The sequence below is a fragment of the Heptranchias perlo genome, unplaced genomic scaffold, assembly GCF_035084215.1.
Source record: "Heptranchias perlo isolate sHepPer1 unplaced genomic scaffold, sHepPer1.hap1 HAP1_SCAFFOLD_70, whole genome shotgun sequence".
Taxonomy (NCBI): Eukaryota; Metazoa; Chordata; class Chondrichthyes; order Hexanchiformes; family Hexanchidae; genus Heptranchias; species Heptranchias perlo.
This window is the reverse complement of record NW_027139729.1, coordinates 1,904,145-1,920,270: the sequence shown is the minus strand read 5'-3', so window position 1 is coordinate 1,920,270 and position 16,126 is coordinate 1,904,145. Positions and strand designations below refer to the sequence as shown.

Genomic DNA, 16,126 nt, shown 5'->3' with positions numbered 1-16,126 from the left:
CCAGTGGATCTGGTGCTCACTTTATTCACTCTCTGTATCAATTTCCCAATTCATTATTCATAATTGTGTTTGAAAACATTTCTCTGCCCGAAAGCGCTGCCCAGGTCAGTGAATCAGTTTCCACCGTTTGATGCAGCAACAAAGCTGGAAATTTCACCTCAGATCCTCTCAAACTGTTGCTTTGGCTGCAGGTCTGATCATTAATTTCTCTCCTTCCGTTTCTCTCTCTTACAGTTAACTTGGTCGCGATTGTGATCCTGTCCCGAGGAAAGTGCGGACTCTCCAAATGTATCACTCGCTACCTGGTGGGAATGGCGGCGGCCGATCTCCTGGTCGTTATCACTGATGTCATAATGTGGCGCATTGTTGAGATTTATTTCCCAGTTTCATTCTTGACCATTACCCCCGTGTGCCGTCTCATCGCCATCCTGATCTATGCAACCACAGCGGCCTCTGTCTGGTTCACAGTGATTTTCACCTTTGATCGATTTGTGGCCATTTGTTGTCAGAAGCTGAAAACAAAATATTGCAACGAGAAAACGGCGGCTGTTGTTATCGGGGTGGTGAGTGCGCTGAGCTGTTTACTAAACATTCCCTGGTACTTTGTTATTGGGCGGGAATATATAATGGACAATGTACCCCGGGGTTGTGTCTTGAAACCGACGTTTTTGACTTCACCCGCATGGGCAGCGTTTGACTTGTTTAATCTTGTGTTAATGCCGTGTCTCCCATGCATTCTGATTTTACTGTTCAATGTTCTCACCGCCAGGCACATTTTAGCGGCCAGTAGAGTCCGCAGTGGATTCCGGGGCCGCAGCAATGGAGAGAATCACAAGGACCCAGAGATGGAGAACCGAAGGAAATCGATCATTTTACTCTTCAGTATATCAGGCAGTTTTATATTGTTATGGAGCACTGGAGTTTTTTATGTTATCTCTCTGCGTATAACAGACGCCCAGTTCTATACGGTCAGTGACATTGAGTCAGCCGGATTCATGCTTCAACTTCTCAGTTCCTGCACCAACACGTGTATTTATGCTGTGACCCAGACTAAATTCAGAGAGGAGTTGAAGAACGGGGTGAAATACCCACTGAATCTAATTGTTACATTAGTTAAATCATAGAAACGTCTGAAGTCTTTCCATCCGAAATTAAATAAAAAGTTAATTAGAGTCAATTAGAGTTTCACGTTTGGCGGTGGCCTAAGACGGGCGGCAGCGGATCGGGCGCCCGTTATTCACCGCGCCTGATTTTACTATCTATTGACATCAATGAGTTCACTAAAGTAACTGATATCAATCGAATACTTGAAATAAATTTGGAAAAAAGCAGACAGGAATTATATTTTACCCGACAAATGCGGTGTTTGTGAAATGATACAAGATGTGATTCTAACATGAAATTATTTGCTGTTATTAGTCTGGAAATAATATGATTTCAATATTAAATGTTTAATCCTGAAATGAATAAAATCAAATCCTCCTTTTCGATTGATGATTATTTCCCATCATACAGACTGCCCGGTGGGATGGACTGAGGGTGAGCTGTCAGGGTCAGACAGCGTCCTGTTCATTGGGACATTTGTTTTGACCAGAACAGAATAATAATGGACCAACACCCGGACCGTTACTGACTGGTAAAATATTAATGTAATTTCAAATTCCAGTGGGGAGTTCCGGAGATCGTTTCCTCTCTGAGCTGCTGTGCAGCAATGTTAACTCACTGCAGGGAGTTTAATGGGACATGAGGCTGGGCCTGGTTACACAGATCTATGAGGAAACCTCCTGATACATTTCTGAGATGATCAGGGGCCGGGAGATTTCTCACGGCCGCAGCAGGCCAAGGGAAAGCTCTCCGGCTCATCCTTACTCCAAAAAATATAAGTTAACAATAAACTTCTCAGTGTTCTGGATCACTCAATGCCCATCGATAGGGCGGCTCCTCCTCCCATTCGTCACCAAATTTAAATACTGTCCCAGATACGTCATAATACTCTGATTTACATATTACACGTGGTCTGACCCGGAAACAGGTGGGTGTTGCTCCGGCCGCTCTTCTCAGGACCCGACCCACGGTGGTGGAGGCAGGAACTCCAACGTTAAAGGGGCGGTAAGTGACCTGACACCATTTACTCGCCTCTACCACCCCATTTCCGCCAGGCGGGGATACTTAAAATCGGCCACACCTTTCCTGACCTCCGCCCTAATATCAATCTTCGAAGACCACAAGCTGGTTCATTGTTTCAAACTGCACCGGTTCACAACACGTGGAGGGGAAATTTTCACCATCGCGGGGGGCTGAACTGGTGGAGCGGATCACCCCACCCCCCCGTCCCCCCGCTGAAAGAAACGGCCCGATTTTAATTTCTGCTCCGTCAGTTTACCGCCCAAGCAGTGAAGGTGAAATTACCCCCTACGTCTCTGACCCCAAGCTTCTACAGGTGTGTGAAAGACATCAGACAGTGTTTGCCAAACACTAACATGAATGTGGGCGAATGGATCCATGTATTCGGGTAAAAGGGGATAACCCCCATCCACAGAGACAGGATCCCTGTACCATGGAGTCGAAGAGGGGTGCACCCCCGACAGCAGTGGGACACACTGAAGCGAGGTGCGGCCCAGGCAAAGGCTTTATGGGGAAAGGCCACTGTGTAAGGCTATTTCACCTTGTATTGTACATCATGTCCGAGAAAATATATACTGTGTTGAATTGTAAAAATGGAATCGTCGTGTGCACAATCTTTATTGATTATTTTGAATTGTAACTGTCATATTTACATTGAACTGTGTGCATTCTTAAATTTTATGAAATAAACTATATTTTGAAATACAAAAAAAAGTTCCAGTCTCGCCGTCTCTGTTGTTATTGGACAGTGAAGAGAGTAAACACTGCCAGACTGTAAAGATGCGGGGAGTAATACAAAGAGCATCTATTGGGACTGTCGAGGAGCAAAGGGGCTTTGGTGTCAAGGTAAACCAAACAATAAAAGTCCATTACTTTTACTGGCGAAGTTTGGAAATCTAGTGCACATGTATCAAAAACAACATTGAAGATCCCAATTTCGAGGCTGTCATATCCCAAGGAATAGAAAGATATGCTGTTAGGGTTAGATGAAGAAGGGTGACAGGAGGCTCATGCAGAGCATGAACACCGGCCTTCTGTACATTCACTTGGCACCAAGTGAGAAATAGGAGAATTTTCTTAATGGTGAGAAACTAGGGACTGTAGAGGAGCAAAGGGGTTTAGGTGCCCAGGTACAGCAATCACAAAAAGCGAGTGCACATGTACCAAAATAATTTTAAATTTCGAGGCTGTCGTATCCCAAGGTACCACTGTCAGGTACTTCGCCAATTCTCTGGAAATTGCTGATACAATCAGGCCCCACAGCCTCCCTCGCTGGTCCATTCCATACATCTGCATTTAAAAAAGGTACATTCAAGCATTCTGCTCATCCTATGCCCCAGGTAGATAAGACTAATAGTGGCGGGAGGACCCAGACCATCAGCCTTATGTGAGTTTAGACATTTCTGTTTTAAATTCAGATTATTGTATTTGCAGTTTTTTTTCCCTTTTTGGTACATTTCTAATTTTATTTCATTCTTGCACATTTTGCATTTTAAACAAATTCTCCAAACCCTGTGCGCAGTGAGTGCTGAATCCGGGCCCTTTGATTGACAGCTCTCTCCTCCCCCCGACTCCTGGGCTGACACCTTCCACCACGTGACACTCTGAAGCGTCACTCACCTTTGCGCGCTGACGTCACGAGGCGTATGTGCCGCTCGGGCCAGAGGGATGCCGCACATGCGCCGCGCGGTTCCTGTGCCGCGTTCCCTTAGCAACAGGCCGGCGCCGGGAAGATGACGGCGGGCGGGCGGTGCTGTGGGCGGGGGCGAGGCCCACAGAGGGAGGGCCCGCACCCGGGAGTGGCCTGAGAGGGGTGGCGGGCGGAGTTACTCGGGGCCTCCTGCGGGCCCCGTGAATCTCCACTCTGTCAGCGCCCGGTGTCGAGCTGGGCTCGGGGGGGAGTCACTCTCCCGCCTCCCCGTCAAACGGGCCGTGGGTCGGAGCCCAAAAGTGAGCGAGAATCAAACAGCACAGAGAGAGGCCGCTCGGCCCATCGCGCCTGTGCCGGCCCTGTGAAAGAGGCCGCTCGGCCCATCGCGCCTGTGCCGGCTCTGTGAAAGAGGCCGCTCGGCCCATCGGGCCTGTGCCGGCCCTGTGAAAGAGGCCGCTTGGCCCATCGCGCCTGTGCCGGCCCTGTGAAAGAGGCCGCTCGGCCCATCGCGCCTGTGCCCGCCCTGTGAAAGAGCGATCCCATTAGTCCCACTCCCCCCTGCTCTTTCCCCACAGTCCCGCAAATTTCCCCCCTTCAAGGATTGACCCGATTCCCTTTTGAAAGTTATTATTGAATCTGCTCCCACCGCCCTTTCAGGCAGTGAATTCCAGATCAGAACAACTCGCTGCCTAAAAACATTCTCCTCATCTCCCTCTGGCTCTTTTCCCAATTCCCTTCAATCTGTGTCCTCTGGTTACCGACCCTCCCGCCAGTGGCAACAGTTTCTCCCCATCGACTCCATCAAAACCCCTCCTCATTTTCAACCTCTCTATTAAATCTCCCCTTAACCGTCTCTGCTCCAAGGAGATCAATCCCAGTTTCTCCAGTCTATCCCGGTAACTGAAGTCCCTCATCCCCGGGACCATTCGAGTAAATCTCCACTGAACCTTCTCTGCTCCGAAAAGAGTAATCCCAGATTCTCTATTCTATCCGCATAATTATTATTATTTATTAAGTGGGTTGTTCTGGGTATCTGGAGGCTGTAATTCGGTGACTCGAAAGCAGTGGGAGGATAAGTCTGCAGATTGATTTTGGGAGATGGTGAAGACGGTGATCGTGGATTCAGACAATGGAGGGAGGTGGTCTTTGAGACCGTCCGTGCTCTGTTGTAAGATCTCACTGTGTGTGTCTTGTTCCAGCCGTTCCCATTTGTACCTGTGACCTGACTGGCGGAGTCTGAGACCTCAACTGCTGCTGTGACCCTGACTGTTCCCCCGCGGACATCAATGTCTTCTCCACCTGTCTGCCGGGCAGTGAACCGTGAGTTTCTGTTCATGTGTTACGACATTGGCACCCGGTCCGACAAAGCTTCGATTTTAAGACCCTCGTCCTCGTTTTCAAATCCCTCCATGGTCCTCGCCCTCTCCATATCTCTGTAACCTCCTCCAACCGATTTATTCTCCACCGACAACCCCATGTCACTCCAACCTCTCATGGAATCGAACCCACCCATTTATCTCCTCCCACACACCATCGACACTCTGCGCACAGTCAGTGCTGGGACACTCAATCCTGTTATACACAGAGTCAGTGCTGAAACACTCTGTCCTGTGAGACACACAGTCAGTGCTGGGACACTCAGTCCTGTTATACACACATTCAGTGCTGGGACACCCTGTCCTGTTATACACACAGTCAGTGCTGGGACACTCAGTCCTGTTATACACACAGTCAGTGTGCTGGGACACTCAGTCCTGTTATACACACAGTCAGTGCTGGGACACTCAGTCCTGTTATACACACAGTCAGTGCTGGGACACTCAGTTCTGTTATACACACAGTCAGTGGTGGGACACTCAGTCTTGTTATCCATACAGTCAGTGCTGAAAAACTCTGTCCTGTTATACATACAGTCAGTGCTGGGACACTCAGTCCTGTTATACACACAGTCAGTGCTGGGACACTCAGTCCTGTTATACACACAGTCAGTGCTGGGACACTCAGTTCTGCTATACACAGAGTCAATGCTGGGACACTCAGTCCTGTAAAACACACAGTCAGTGCTGGGACACTCAGTCCTGTAAAACACACATTCAGTGCTGGGACACTCAGTCCTGTTAAACACACATTCAGTGCTGGGACACTCAGTCCTGTTATACACACATTCTGTGCTGGGACACTCAGTCCTGTTATGCACACAGTCAGTGCTGGGACACTCAGTCCTGTTATACACACAGTCAGTGCTGGGACACTCAGTGCTGTTATACACACATTCAGTGCTGGGACACTCAGTCCTGTTATACACACATTCAGTGCTGGGACACTCAGTCCTGTTATACACACATTCAGTGCTGGGACACTCAGTCCTGCTATCAACACAATCAGTGCTGGGACACTCAGTTCTGTTATGCACACAGTCAGTGCTGGGACACTCAGTTCTGTTATGCACACAGTCAGTGCTGGGACAGTCATTCCTTTTATACATACAGTCAGTGCTGGGACACTCAGTCCTGTTATACACACAGTCAGTGCTGAAACACTCTGTCCTGTGAGACACACAGTCAGTGCTGGGACACCCTGTCCTGCTATCAACACAGTCAGTGCTGGGACACTCAGTTCTGTTATACACACATTCAGTGCTGGGACACCCTGTCCTGCTATCAACACAGTCAGTGCTGGGACACTCAGTTCTGTTATACACACAGTCAGTGCTGGGACAGTCAGTCCTTTTTCCATACAGTCAGTGCTGGGACACTCAGTCCTGTTGTGCACACAGTCAGTGCTGAAACACTCAGTCCTGTTATACACACATTCAGTGCTGGGACACCCTGTCCTGCTATCAACACATTCAGTGCTGGGACACCCTGTCCTGCTATCAACACATTCAGTGCGGGGACACCCTGTCCTGCTATCAACACAGTCAGTGCTGGGACACTCAGTTCTGTTATACCCGCAGTCAATGCTGGGACACTCAGTCCTGTTATATACACAGTCAGTGCTGGGACACTCAGTCCTGTTATACACACAATCAATGCTGGGACATTCAGTCCTGTTATACATACAATCAATGCTGGGACACTCAGTCCTGTTATACACACAGTCAGTGCTGGGACATTCAGTCCTGTTATACACACAATCAATGCTGGGACACTCAGTCCTGTTATACACACAGTCAGTGCTGGGACATTCAGTCCTGTTATACACACAGTCAGTGCTGGGACACTCAGTCCTGTTAAACACACAGTCAGTGCTGGGACACTCAGTCCTGTTATGCACACAGTCAGTGCTGGGACATATTGGATATATTGACCTTGGAGGGGTTACAGTGCAAATTCACCAGAATGACACTGGGGCTTGAAGGGTTCAATTATAAGGACCGGTTGCATAAACTTGGTTTGCATTCCCTTGAGTTTAAAAGGTTGAGGGGTGATCTGATCCAGATATTTAAAATTATAAAGGGATTCGATAGGGTCGAAATAGAAACTATTTTCTCTCGTCGGTGAATCCAGAACAAGAGGACATAAACTTAAATTTAGAGCTAGGGTGTCTTGGATTGAAATCAGGAAACTCTTTCCCACACAAGGGTAGTGGAAATCTGCTCAGCCTGATTGAAGTGGACCGTGTGATATAATAGAATTTTCTGTCCTGTCAGAGTTGGACATTTGTAGATCCATCTTTTAAAATGGTGGAGGAACTCAGTTCTAAGATGGATTCCACTCACTTCATCATGAGTCCTCAAACTGCTTCTCTTATCATCAAGATATCAAGGACTGGACACACTGTGTTTGAAAGAAAGCTGATTAATTTGACACTTGTACAGAATATTAATAATCCCTTTAACTGGGCTGGAGTTTAACATCAGAAACAAACCCCAACTGTCAGAATGAACATGGTTCAGTCCTGGATGTGATTAACATCAGCAATAACAGCAGAATCCAACCCCTGCAGTCACATGTGATCCCGCTGGTGACTCAGCAGGTGGGAAGACTGAGTGAATCCCATCCCACACACGAAGCAGGTGATCGGCCTCTCCCCAGTGTGAATACGTTCATGTCTCAGCAGATCCCTAGTTCTTTTAAAGCTCTTCTCACAGTTAGAACATTGAAAGGGTCTCTTATCAGTGTGAACAAGTTGGTGTTCAATGAGGCCGGATGAACAAGTGAATTCCTTCCCACACACGGAGCAGGTGAATGGCCTCTCCCCAGTGTGAACTCGCTGGTGTGTCAGCAGGGTGGATGACTGAGTGAATCTCTTCCCACATATGAAGCAGGTGAACGGCCTCTGCCCTGTGTGAACTCGCTGGTGTGTAAGCAGGGTGGATGACTGAGCGAATCCCTTCCCACATATGAAGCAGGTGAATGGCCTCTCACCAGTGTGAACTTGCTGATGTCTCAGCAGGTGGGATGATCGAGTGAAACTCTTCCCACACACGGAGCAGGTGAACAGCCTCTCCCCAGTGTGGACTCGCTGGTGTGTCAGTAGGCTGGATGACCGAGTGAATCCCTTCCCACACACGGAGCAGGTGAACGGCCTCTCCCCAGTGTGAGTGCGTTGGTGTGTCAGCAGATCACTTTTTCTTTTAAAGCTTTTCTCACAGACAGAGCATTTAAAAAGTCTCTTATCAGTGTGAACAAGCTGATGTTCAATGAGGTGGGAAGATTGAGTGAATCCGCTCCCACACACGGAGCAGGTGAACGGCCTCTCCCCAGTGTGAATTCGCTGGTGTGTCAGCAGGTTGGATGACTGAGTGAATCCCTTCCCGCACTTAGTGCAGGTGAACGGCGTCTCCCCAGTGTGAGTGCGTTGGTGTGTCAGCAGATCACTTTTTCTTTTAAAGCTCTTCTCACAGACAGAACATTTAAAAAGTCTCTTATCAGTGTGAACAAGTTGATGTTCAGTGAGGTGGGATGACTGAGTGAATCCGCTCCCACACACGGAGCAGGTGAACGGCCTCTCTCCAGTGTGTCTGCGTCGATGTGTTTCCAGCCGGGATGAGTAACTGAATCCCCTCCCACAGTCCCCACATTTCCACGGTTTCTCCATGGTGCGGGTGTCCTTCTTCAGGCTGTGTAACTGGTGAAAGCTCTTCCCACAGTCAGTGCACTGGAACACTCTCAATCGGGTGTGTGTGTCTCGCTGCTATTGCAGTCACAGTGATGTTTGAAATCTTTTCCACAGATAGAACAGATCAACATTTCTCCTATATTTTAAGGCCGATAATCTTCAGGTGCTGGTGAATGGAGTCAGATCTTGACGTGATGTTTGGTTTGAGTTTCTCGTCTGCAAATCCGCCCCTTGTAATACCCTGTAAAAGGAGATAACAAAAGTCCTCACTGTGAATACAGGATAGAAATTCAGAACAGGCAATTCCAGTTCCTGTGGAACATTCTTCCCGCTCATTCCCCCAGACTGTAAATCCCCGTCCCACACACTCACCCTCCTCCCTCTGCTGGAACCCAAACCCATCGCACCACCTCCAACATTTTTCCTTCTATTTAAGTTTTCTCTCTCTCCTGAAGATCCCGACTGTGACTGGGTTCAGTTCTGCACTCAGTGGTTCCCCTCCCTCTCCTCCCCTGAAGGTGCTGACTCTGACTGGGTTCAGTTCTACACTCACTGGTTCCCCTCCCTCTCCTCCCCTGAAGTTGCTGACTCTGGTTGGATTCAGTTCCACACTCACTGATTCCCCTCTCCTCTCCTGAATATGTTGACTCTGGCTGTGTGTATATGCTCTGCCCCTCATTTCCACACAATGTCCCTCCCTATAGCTGCCTGTATGCCGTCCATCTGTGATATCTCCCAATTTTGGCAAAAGGCTCTCCCTGACCAGTCACCATTTCTCCTTCACTTAAAGATTTTCCTTGACCTATCACAATTTCTCCTTCATTTTCAGACGCTCCCTGATCAAACACAATTTCTCCTACATTTATAGACGCTCCCTGACCCTTCAGCATTTCTCCTTCATTTGCAAACTCTCCCTGACCCGTCAGCATGTCCCTTCATTAATAGACACTCCCTGACCCATCACTTTTTGTCCTTCAGATGTCGACACTCCCTGACCTGTCAACAATTCTCCTGCATTTACAGACACTCCCGGACCAATCACCGTTCCTCCTTCATTTACAGACACCCCCGGACCAATCACCATTTCGCCTTCATTTACAGACACTCCCGGACCAATCACCGTTCCTCCTTCATTTACAGACTCTCCCTGACAGTCACCATTTCGCCTTCATTTACAGACACCCCCTGACCACTCACCATTTCTCCTTCATTTACAGACACCCCCTGACCAGTCACCATTTCGCCTTCATTTACAGGCACTCCCGCACCAGTCACCGTTCCTCCTTCATTTACAGACACCCCCTGACCAGTCACCATTTCTCCTTCATTTGCAGACACCCCCTGACCAATCACCATTCCTCCTTCATTTACAGACACCCCCTGACCAGTCACCATTTCGCATTCATTTACAGACACCCCCTGACCAATCACCATTCCTCCTTCATTTACAGAAACCCCCTGACCAGTCACCATTTCGCCTTCATTTTCAGGCATTCCCTGATCAAACACAATTTCTCCTACGTTTATAGACGCTTCCTGACCCTTCAGCATTTCTCCTTCATTTACAAACTCTCCCTGACCCGTCAGCATTTCCCTTCATTAATAGACGCTCCCTGACCCATCACTGTTTCTCCTTCAGATATCGACACTACCTGACCTGTCAACAATTCTCCTGCATTTACAGACACTCCCGGACCAATCACCGTTCCTCCTTCATTTACAGACACTCCCGGACCAATCACCATTCCTCCTTCATTTACAGACACCCTCTGACAAGTCACCATTTCTCCATCATTTACAGACTCTGCCTCATCTGTCACCATTTCTCCCTCCTTGATGGACACTCCGTCACCCGTCACCATTTCACCTTCATTTTCGACAATCCCTGACCTGTCACCATTTCTCTTTCATTTATAGATATTCCCTGACCCTTCACCGTTTTTCCTTCATGTATAGACACTCCCTTACCAGACAACATGTTTCCTTCATTTACAGACACTCACTAACCAAACAATTTTTCCTGGCACTTTACATGATTGTGGGGTTTATTCTGTATCTGTCAGTCTCTGATCCTGTACAAGAGTTTGGTGTTTATTCTGTATTTTTCACTCTCTGGTACTGTGTGTGAGTGTGGGGTTTATTCTGTGCCTGTCTGTCTCTGGTACTGTGTGTGAGTGTAGGTTTTATTCTGTATCTGTCTGTCTCTGGTACTGTGTGTGAGTGTAGCTTTTATTCTGTGTCTGTCTCTGGTACTGTGTGTGAGTGTGGTGTTTATTCTCTATCTGTCTATCTCCGATACTCTAGATGTGTTTGGTGTTTATTTTGTATTTATCTGTCTCTGGTACAGTATATGAGGTTGGGCTTTATTCTGTATCTGTCAGTCTCTGGTATTGTGTGTGAGTATAAGATTCATTCTGTATAAGTCAGTCTCTGATACTGTACATGAGTGTGAGGTTTATTCTGTATCTGTCAGTCTCTGGAACTGTGTGTCAGTGTGGGGTTTATTCTGTAATTGTGTGTCTCTGATACTGTAGATGTGTTTGTGCTTTATTCTGTATCTGTCTGTCTCCGATACTGTGAATCCCAAATTCACACATTCCGTATCTGTCAGTCTCTGGTACTGTATATGAGTGTGGGGTTTATTCTGTATCTGTCAGTCTCTGGTGCTGCATATGAGTGTGGGGTTTATTCTGTATCTGTCAGTCTCTGGTGCTGTGTGTGTGTGGGATTCATTCTGTGCCTATCAGTCTCTCGTAATGTATATGAGTGTGGGGTTTATTCTGTATCTGTCAGTCTCTTGAGCTGCAAATGAGTGGGGGGTATATACTGTATCTGTCAGTCTCTGGTACTGGAAATGAGTGTGGGGTTTATTCAGTGTATGTCAGTCTCTGGTACCTTGTGTGAATTTGGGATTCATTCTGTATCTGTCAGTCTCTGGTACTGTGTGTGAATTTGGGATTCATTCTGTATCTGTCTGTCTCTGGTACTGCAAATGAGTGTGGGGTTTATTCTTTATTCGTCTGTTTCTGGTACTGTATATGAATGTGAGGATTATTCTGTATCTTTCAGTGTCTGGTACTGTGTGTGAGTGTGGGATTCATTCTGTGCCTGTCAGTCTGTGGTACTGTACGTGTGTGGGGTTTATTCTGTATCTGTCTGTAACGGGTACTGTATGCGAGTGGCAGGTTTATTCTGCTTCTGTCTGTCTCTGGTGCTGTATATGAGTGTGCGGTTTATTCTGTATTTTTCAGTCTCTGATACTGTATATAAGTGTGGGGTTTATTCTGTACCTGTCTGTATCTGGTACTGCACATGAGTATGGGGTTTATTCTGTATCTGTCTGCCTTTGGTACTGTGTGTGAGTGTGGGATTCATTCTGTTTCTGTCTGTCTCTGGTACTGTGTGTGAGTGTGGGATTCATTCTGTTTCTGTCTGTCTCTGGTGCTGCATGTGAATGTGGGCTTTATTCTGTATCTGTCAGTCTCTGATACTGTATATGAGTTTAGGATACATTCTGTATCTGTCAGTCTCAGCCAATTTATCTCAGTCTGGGTTTTATTCCATAATTCAGTCTCTGAGACAATGTGCAAGTCTGGATTCATTCTGTGTTCTTATTTCAGTTTATATTATTGTATTTGAAACTATATCTTTAATACTTTAAAGTATATGCCGTTTTTTATCAAGTGTTTAATTTGTAAATATTGATACACTTTTGGATTTTCTTTAATCAAACAATGTTTGTGAGTGTATTACATCTTCATCTCTGAACTCTGTTGTGAATGATAATGTACCTTTCAATCTCTCCATGGTGAAATTATTTAACTGGTATATAATGTGTAGCTCAGTCTATAATAATGGAATTAATTCTGTATCTCAGTCTGACACTGAGATTTTTGGACTGGAATGTAATATATAGCTCAGCCTGCACTAATAGAATTGATAATGTATCTATCAGTCTGTTACTGTATGAGATTTTTGGACTGGTGTGTAACATGTAGCTCAGTACATGCTAATGGAATTGATGTTGTATCTTTGAGTCTGATATGGTCTGACAGTGTTGGACTGCTATATAATGTTTGGCTCAGTCTGCACTAATGGAATTGATACATTATCTTTCAATCTGACACGAAGATTTTTGGACTGGCATGTTGTGTATAACTCAGTCTGCAGTGATTTGACTTCGAGATTCATTCTGTATTTGTTTGACTGTGGTACTTTGTGATTCATTCTGATTCTGTCAGCCTGTGGTACTGTGTGTGAGTGTGGGATTCATTCTATATATGTCAGCCCCTTGTACTGTATCTGAATGAGATTCATTCTGTTCCTGTCAGTCTCTGGCACCATGTGTGAATTTGGGATTAATTCCATATCTGTCAGTCTCTGGTGCTGCATGTGAGTGAGACATTCATTCCATTTCCATCAATCTCTGATACTGTATATGAGTGATATATATACTGTATCTGTCAGTCTGTGCTACTGTATGTTAGTGTGGGATTCATTTTGTATCTGTCAGTCAGTGGTACATTGTATGAGTGAGGGATTCATTCTTTATGTCAGTCTCTGGCACTGGATCTGAGTATGAGATTCATTCTTTATCTGTATCTAATTTGTATCTCATTTCACAGCATGGCATTCAAACCTGTATCTTTAATACATAAATGTATAAATAATTTTTCCCAGTGTTTAAGTGGTAAGTAATTATATACGTTAAAATGTGATGCTGTAGGTTATAATCAGAGAATCACTGCACTTTTTGGCTACGATTAAATCTGCATCAATGTGAACACAATTGTGATACAGTGTATCTTCCAAACTGACATGGTGACATGTTGAACTTATATACAATGTGTTGCTCAGTCTGCATAAATGGAATACTGTATATTTCAGTCTGAATCTGCATTGGTCTTTTGTATTGGTAATTAATATGTAGCTCAGTCTGCACTAATGGAATTGGTACTGTATCTTTCAATCTGACACTGAGATTTGTGGACTGGTCCCTAATTTGTAACTCAGCCTGCACTAATGTAGGTGACTGAGAGATTCATTTTGTATCTCTCAGTCCGTGATACTGTGTGGGATTCATTGTGTATCTTGTCAGTAGTGTGTTTGAGTTTGCGATTCATTTGATATATACAGTCTCTGATGCTGTGTGAGTGTGGGATTCATACTTTATCTGCCAGTCTCTGGTACATTATGAGAGTTTGGGATACATTCTCTGTCAACATTGGTACCATAAGAGTGTGAGATTTATTCTGCATCTGTCTATAATTATTGTCTCAGATTACATTATGGTGTTCAATACTGCAGCTTTAATATCTTCATGTTTAAATAGTTTTTTTCATTTAATTGGTAAATATGGATATACTTTAGGATTTGGTGCTGGAGGTTTTTAATCAGATAATTTGTGTGCTTTTTGGACTACTATTAAATCTATATCTTTGTGTACTATTGTGAATGATAACATATATTTCAAACTGATATAGTGATTTTGGAATTGGTATATAATGTGCAGCTCAGTCTGTACTATTGTAATCGATACTGTGCCTTTCAGTCTAATATTGTATGAGATTTTTGGACTGGTATGTAATGTGTATCTCAGTGTGCACTAATAGAATTGATACTGTGTATTTACATCTCATACTATGTGTATTATAATCTGGTTTCTCATTTGTTTTTCAGGTTCGACTGTCACAACATTTCTCAGTCTGATACTCTACATGAGTTTTGGACATGTCTGCAGTTTGTACCTCATGATACATTAATTGAATGGATACTGCATGTATTAAACTCACATTTGTGAGTTGTGGGGTGGTATTCAATTCGAATCTCAGGGTACATTATTGGGGTTCATTCTGTCCCTTTCAATCGGGTACCATGTGTGATTTCTATCTGGTATTTAATGTTGCCCAATTGTGAGATTGACACAGTGCCTTTCAATCTGAGAGTGTGATTTTGACTGGGATTTTTGTATTTCCCTGTCAGCGGAACTGAGTTTGGGAGAAATGGAACAGTATCTGTTTGATGGTTGGATTGAAAATGTGTCTCTGGGTCTTGGGATCAGTGTGGTACTGACTACTTCTGCTATCTGAGACTGTGGAACTGATGACCTGTCTGTGACTCCGTGCTCTGTGTGTGTGATAATGTACTTACTGTGTGTGAGAAGGAGCTGGCTGCACTGTTTCTTTTGCCTCGGGTGGAGGAAACATCACATTTATTCTGGATCCTTCAAGGATTTGCCTGTGAAAAGAAAATTATCTCTTATTACTCAGGAACAGGTGAGGTAGAAAATACAAAAGTGATCAGTTTAATATCTCTGTTAATGATCATTTTGAATATCCACAAATGAAAACCAGTGATACAAACAGTGTCAATGTCTGACTCCACTGCAGTACTGCAGCACTCAGCTTCTGCACACCCGGTGTGTTGGACGATTTTATAACAATTTAGTGACATCCAGACACAACACAACCCCTGCACTGATCCGTGAATGGGACTACCCGATGGGGCAGGGACCTTTGTGCAGGTCAGGTTTCTCAACTCCTCTCCCATGGGACTAGCCGTTCACCCCAAACCAAACAACCGCTGTTTAAAATGTGTCCTTCACACTTCTCACCTGATGCCTGCAATAGATACTGCTTGTATAACTCCCCACATCCTGACTGTTCACTGTCCAGTAACAGGGTGAGACTGGAACTAAACCAGGAACATTCACTACTGATTTGGGGAGATAAAGCAGCAATGATTTTAAATAGCAGGTTCTTCCCATTCTGTCTCCCTTACCCTGGACACACCCTGCACACAGACAGCCCGAGAATGACCTCTCCCTTCCCCCGCTCACTCCATGTTCCGGGACCAGTTCCTGATCCACTCCGCCTCTTACAAACAGCCCCCGGACTCCCCCTGACCTTCCCCCGGACTCAATGCCGATCTCTGAGCCCATCTGCGGACACGGTCCCGAAGCGATGAGCTGCTGTAACGAGGCTGCTCTTTGCTCCCTTCCCCCGGGGGCCGTGATCTCTCCATTCCCGGCTGTTTTAAACCATCTTCTTCCGCTCACTGAGGGAATGGCGCCCACAGGCCGAGCTGGGGGAGGGCAGCGCGCATGCGCTCTTCTGTTCCCCATGAATCAGCGCTGGGGGCGGGGCTGAGTCACGCATGCGCAGATATCTGGTTTAATTCCCAATACAAAAATCGATGGAAACTTTCCCCAATTGGAATTTTTCAGAGTCTGAGCAAAGGAAGTGGGTCTGGGGGAAAGGTCAGAGGGAATGGGGTCCACAGGCAGTG

General features: G+C 45.8%; 1 pseudogene; it reads right to left on the bottom strand.

The window, feature by feature from the left end:
* The window catches only part of LOC137318381 (zinc finger protein 850-like), a 263,722-nt pseudogene that overhangs the window by 94,532 nt on the left and 153,064 nt on the right, over positions 1-16,126 (bottom strand).